Below are 6,620 nucleotides of genomic sequence, written 5' to 3' on the forward strand. Positions count from 1 at the left end.
CTGCTATCGCCTCGGAATTGACCTGACTTTGACGTGAAGAAAAAACTCTACTGTCCTGTTTTTTTGTTACCTTTGTTCGAATTCTGTATCTAATACATAAAATTGAGAATGGAAATGGGGAATATGTCAATATGCCTAAATAAAATTGTGTACTAGTTCAGTGAAAATGGACGTCACACGCAACTTCAAAACAAATAAATGAACTAAAATTAAAACACATACAAGACTAACAAAGGCCAGAGGCTCCTGACTAGGACAGACGCAAATATACAATACAATATACAGTATACATTACTATTTAATATGTCTTTAAATATAATTGGTGTGACTTGCTTAAACAAACTAAAAAATGAAATTAACTATCATCGTCTAGGGTTTTCAAAACACATCTCTTCACTCTGTTTTCTCTGAAATGAAAAAAAAACAGAATATGTGGCACTATAAAATAAAATTTCGAATCACAAAATCCAGATTTGAATTTCCTCGGTCTAAAAGTTGGTGTGGACTATCAATCCGAAAGGTCATAATTATTCGCTTGTAGTCGCCACTGCTTCCAAAATCACATCAATTGCTTTTTTTTCTTTCTTTTCCTAGATTCCTCTTCAATAATTTTATTTTTCATCTAAGTTTGCAAACCAATGAAAAGTTTACCCTTGTTTTTCTGCTTACACCATTTTTGTTTTATGCTGTTGTAAGTATTGTAAGTTTTGCTTTAAACCCATTTGGTCTTGGCGCTCCCGCTGAAGGTTATGATAGAATTCAATACCGTCATCGAGTTAACATTATATAGAATGTCGTTTCTATTTAGATCTTCTGATTTTTATTCTCCAATATAGTAGGTGGGGTTGGCCCTTCCAAACATTTTCTTTTAGGCCAAAATGTAATGGCTTGTAATTTAAATGCAAGCTTTTGTTTGAACACTTTCTGTTCATAGTATATATAATTATACAGCAAACACAATGGAATGCCCCAGGTAAAGTTGACGTTAAGTTATGTCTATTCTGTTAACACCATCTTGGTTTTTTATGATCCCAGCTGCAGGCGTTTTATTTTTTTGCCTATCCAAACATATGGCACGGAGCTATCTGGTTAAGATCATCCATGAAACATCTGGTGTGATCACGGCAATCATACTCTATATAAACTATTTATATTCATCTACGATTTTATCATATAAAAAGGACGTTTATTTCTAATGTAAACCTTATTTGCGGATTTCAGAGCTAAGCATATATGTCTACTAATTTTAGAGAAATGTTGGTTTCAAAATTCCTAAATACCTGAATTGAACCCCTTTATATGATGGATTTTTTCTTGTTCAATCGTTTTCTGTGTAGTTTTGTTTACTTTTTTTCATTTGGTCATAGTGTTACTGTACATTACTTTGATTTCTGGTTACATATACATGTAATAAGTAGAAGATTGATTTTTGAAGTCTCAGGTTAATGTCACCAAAACTAGTGTGAAAGACAATATAATTGTCATAAATTATGTAAGAAATGAAGAATTTCTTAAATAAACAGGAAAAATCATCAGACAAGTCCCCCTTTTGCTTACTTACTAAAGGTTCTGAATTTATAATGTATAAAACATAGACAGTAGAGTTATCTTAGTGTTAGTCCACATTTAATTTACTGTAAATGTGTTTTAAAAAAGAACAAAGGTATCACATTCAAAGACGTTTCAACAATGTTTTATGACTGTATCATGTGTTAAGTACGATACACAAAAGGTAATGCATGTTCTTAAACAAGAAAATGATGTTTATACTTACGGTCTTTCAGAGTGCTTATGAATAATGGATCACCAAGTTGGCTTTCTCCATCTGCAGAACTGGCAGATAACTGGAACTTGTATTCAGTGCCAGCCTTCAGCCCATGAGCTTTGAACATTTTACCAGGCGCTGTCACTGTTTTTTTGTAATTTGTTGAAGGAGTTATCCCGTAGTAGATATTGAATTTAACGGGTATATCAAAATCTGGAGAATCCCAACCGATCGCAATACTGGTTTGATTGCGTAGTAGTAGCTGTAAATTGCTTGGAGTCGGTGGAACTAAATAGAAACGTTTGAAATAACTCAGTATTGTTAGTAATTAAATGCAGTCTAACAAAGATTGTAAAATCAATAAAAAGAATGCCATATTAGCCACAAAACGTAAAGTTTCAATCACATAACGTAAAGATGCAACTATATGTTATAATGATATATCCCTATACTTTAAAGATATAACCAAATTAAGTAAAGATATAACCATGTAACGTAAAGATATTACACATGAACCACATCTGAACGTTATTATGTAAACATATAACGTTTGAGCGTTCCTGGTGAAGTTTAATCTAGACAAATCGCATCCGACGCAACAATTCATATCGAACTATTATAACTCAATGTACATTAATTCACAGAAAAATATATTGATTGGTAATTTGTACATTTTCCATCCTATAACCTAACTGTTTTAGATCATAGGTAGAACGTGATATTTGAAAATATTCCATAATAACGCCACGTAAAATTGCAGCAACGTCACGTTTTCGTGTCAACCCGCGTCAATTTATCATGAAAAGCACGAGATATTTATTCACACAACTGAACAACTATCGCAATTGTGTACACATAAAAACAGTTTTTCCAACTACTTCATAGTATTTCGTATTCTATACCATGTTTAAAAATAGGTGTTTAAAGACATATGACTGCTGAAAAAAAATTAATGACAATTTAATTTCATCAGCTCGAACAGCAGCTTGCACTAGCGTGGTCACTTGATATTCTTGTTCACAAAGTAAGTATTAAAAACAAACACAGCATTATTGTATATATATATATCTGTAATTGCGTTCAGTTTTTGTTGAGGTTATATTAGTACTACTTTCCTGAAACCTTTGTTTTTGAAGCATCTTTTACTCGTATCATACAGTGATTTTTTTCTCAAATTATTTTACAAATATTATTTTACTCTATTGATTTCTTAATTTGTTGTTTTGTTCTATATCTAGCATCCTCCAAAATGTTCCCAATTTTGACTGGCGTATAAAACTATATTCACATGTCATCTGGGAGATGTTCAAATGAGAAACCATATTCAGTTTTACTGTAGTTTGAGCCAAATTGAATGCATCGTGTTTTCACAATATAACAAGGGTCATTTGACGTCCGAAAAGTCTTGCAATAACTGTTTGAGTGATACTCATAAGACAATATATTGCTAGTTGTACAAGTTGTTCAATGGTATCAGGCTTTTGAACAGTTAAAAAGGAACAAAATGGATAAAAATAATGAACTTTCCAATATCAAAAAACAAACAAAAATCCTGGTTATTGTATATATATATAATTGTGTGGTGATTTTGCATTATTATGTTGTTTTTGTTCTCGTAGGTGTGAATTCTCTGGACAATAAATATAATAGAATTCTTTCAGTGCGGATGACACGTCGTGTTGATATAAACTTCTCTTGGATCGCTAGATAAGAAAATACCAAGGGGACATTCAACTCCCATTCGGCACACCTTGGCAGATCTGACTATGAAACGTAGATGTATGGTATCGATATTTGTCGATTGCTTCAACTCTGTTAGAAGGAAAAAGGCAGGTAACAGTATTTTTCGAAGAAGAAAAAAAGACAAACTAACTACACAAAGCTTATATTAATAATAATAATAATAATAATAATAATAATAATAATAATAATAATAATAATAATAATATTAATGTAAGCAAAACATTACACCTACCTGGATCTAAACAGCATGATAAGGCACGATCACAACACACAAGAATAACAATCAGCATCAACATTTCTGCTTCTTTGGTGTACTTTTGTCGTTATGAAATTAACTTAGTTGGGTCAGTTTTTATACTAACATATCTTGATAATTATTTTTTTGGTAATGTTGATTATGACATTCTGGTAACGTGTTCTCTAATCATTAAGACCATTTATATTATGTAATACCAACCTTTCGGGAAAGAAACATAATTATATAAAATTATATGAATAAAAAGATGATAAATGTCAGTGACTCCTTTGTCTGGATTTTACTAGTGCAATAAAGCTAAATTTACATAAAAACACAAACGAAAATATCCCAAAGTGCAGCTTCACCTGTTGCGATAAAGAGCATGTCGTTATGTTTGCTGTCGATATCCGGTGCAATTTAGAGCGTGTTTTGTCGAAACGTGTATACAGGCGGTCGATTTAGGTTTGCTGTCTATACCCGCGGCTATTAAGAGGTTTTCATACCATGTACTGTCAAAATCAAAACAACGTTTTAGAGCTTTTCAAGCTGTGTCTTGTCTTTACTCAGGCGATTACGACCGTGTCATAAACTGAAAATAAGGCTCGCTGATGCGTGCAAACTTATGACTTGCTGGACATGACCTTTATCACAACGGTAAAAGAATGATAACTCAAAATAATATGGATCATAAAAGGCAGAATTCCTTTAATCAATCTTGCAGGGTAAAACGGACTGAAATATAATGTAATAAAAAAGTCGGGTTTCGGGTATTTGATATAAAAAAACAACGTTGATATGACAGTCACGTGGTTGATGTTATAATTTCATACCTAAATATTTTCTATGTCAATGCATTCTTAGTTGTGTTTTCGCTGGAGAGTGGCGTGTAATTTTGAATGCTAACACAAAACAAAAATGAATAAAAGGTTGCTGAAATTTAAAGTCTGTTAAAACATAATAGAAGTGGTTGGTTATAACTCGCATGTTAGCTTCAACATATAAATTATAAACATGACAAGAGGTGGTATGATTTTCAATGAGAAAATTCAAATAACCTGTTTATAAGTAATTAAAGGTCATCGTACGGTCTTCAACAATAAGAAAAGCCCTTTCTGTTTAGTCAGCTATAAAAGGCCCCGGCATGAAAAATGTTAAACAGTTCAATCGAGAAAACTAACGGCCTTATTTAAAACAATACAATTGACGGAAAACAAATATGACTGACATGAACCAACGACATCCACTGAAATATAGGATCCTGACTTGGGACAGGCACATAAAGAATGTGGCGGAATAAACATGTTTGAGAGCTCGAAAAATTGTACTATGTCTTTTCAACATTAGAAGTATAATTAAATAGAATACAATCTTGCAACATGAAGGTAGCAATAGCAGATATTTTCATTTCCTAAACCAGATGGTCATTTTTAATACCATTAGGAAATGTCAGTCTGCTATATAAGTACCAACAAATACTTTTCAGAGCAGTAGATATAAAACTATAACGAACACATCATTAATAAGTACATGTAGCAATTCTATTATCTGTATTTATCGGTCAATCAATTTCTAAAAGAAATACCGAAATGTATCTTGCTTTATGAGTTACAACACACCTATTACTATTTCTTTAGAACATACGAGGTAAAACTACATACACACCTGTTATAAGTTACAAAACTTTTAATTTCTTCACCGATCAGTCAAATCTCAGGAAACTTCAGTTTGATATACATAAGAATGATAAGTTACGACATTTTTGTCGACAGTTTTACCTTGCTACATATGTAGCATACAAAATGTTATTTCTTTAGAACATTAGGGGTAAAACTGTATAGAACACACCACATCAATTTTCCAAACCAAAAATCAAGGCTAGTATCGTAAAACACAATATTTCATGATAGTATTACCGTAACGGTGTTAAATTAATAACCTTTAAGAATAGGTCAATTCAAAGAAACAATGATTTAACATGGATGGTATCTAATATTTTTATTATTTAAAGCAAAAATATTATCAAGGTAACGGTAAATGTTTTTAAATTAATCAATAAAATGTAATTTATACGGATCTTTACTGAGTTTGGCCATAAACTGTGATTAACAGTTAAAGAACAAGCATAATTTTCAAAGGGCGTATTATTTTTAAGATACGAAATATAACGATCAATCACAGATTGCTCCAATGATTTGCTTTTGAAGCGATATTTGAAGGAAAATATTTACTATAAAGATATTATGTTTTAACAGATTTTAAAGTTCAGCACCTATTTTATTCATTTTCGTATTTTTTAGCATTCAAAATTATACGCCATTCTTTAGCGAAAACAATGCCAAGAATGCATCGACAGAGAAAATAAATAGATACAAACTTGTAACATAAACCACGTGACTGTTATAGCAACGATTTTTTTTTTGAGTCAATTAATGGAAACTATATCTGTTTTATCGTTATATGTTTCCTCTCAATCTAATACAACTCAGTTTATATTTTATGATATTCTTTTTGAATTCAATGACCAAACCTGGCTATTCTATACATTATTAATAAGTCCGTTTTTCTCTGCAACACAGGAAATTAATTCTGCCCTTATTATCAATATTATTTCAGTTATTCTTGTATTTCTAAAATCATTTCAAGGATATCATATTAAGGTTTGCACGCAACAGCACGCTTTCTTTTCGGACGATGAAAAGTTTGCAATCGCGAAATATCTAAAACGTCTCGGATATGTAAAGTTCACGGTATGACAATCTCTAAATGGCCACAGGTATAGACAGGAATCATTATAAATACTATAAATTGACCACCTGTATACATATATAGACAGTTTAAACATGACAAGCTCTACATCGCACCGTATACAGTCAG

The 6,620-nt window shown here is 31.6% G+C and overlaps 1 long non-coding RNA gene across 1 annotated transcript; it reads right to left on the reverse strand.

Annotated features, from left to right (window-relative positions):
* Window positions 1-280: 280 nt before the first annotated feature.
* LOC143085209 (uncharacterized) lies at window positions 281-3,880 on the reverse strand. Its single transcript, XR_012981269.1, has 3 exons — window positions 3,741-3,880; window positions 1,775-2,053; window positions 281-407 (listed from the first exon to the last, which is right to left on the reverse strand). It is a non-coding gene; the product is annotated as an uncharacterized LOC143085209 (long non-coding RNA).
* Window positions 3,881-6,620: the final 2,740 nt, after the last annotated feature.

The sequence above is a fragment of the Mytilus galloprovincialis genome, chromosome 8 (genome assembly GCF_965363235.1).
Source record: "Mytilus galloprovincialis chromosome 8, xbMytGall1.hap1.1, whole genome shotgun sequence".
Taxonomy (NCBI): Eukaryota; Metazoa; Mollusca; class Bivalvia; order Mytilida; family Mytilidae; genus Mytilus; species Mytilus galloprovincialis.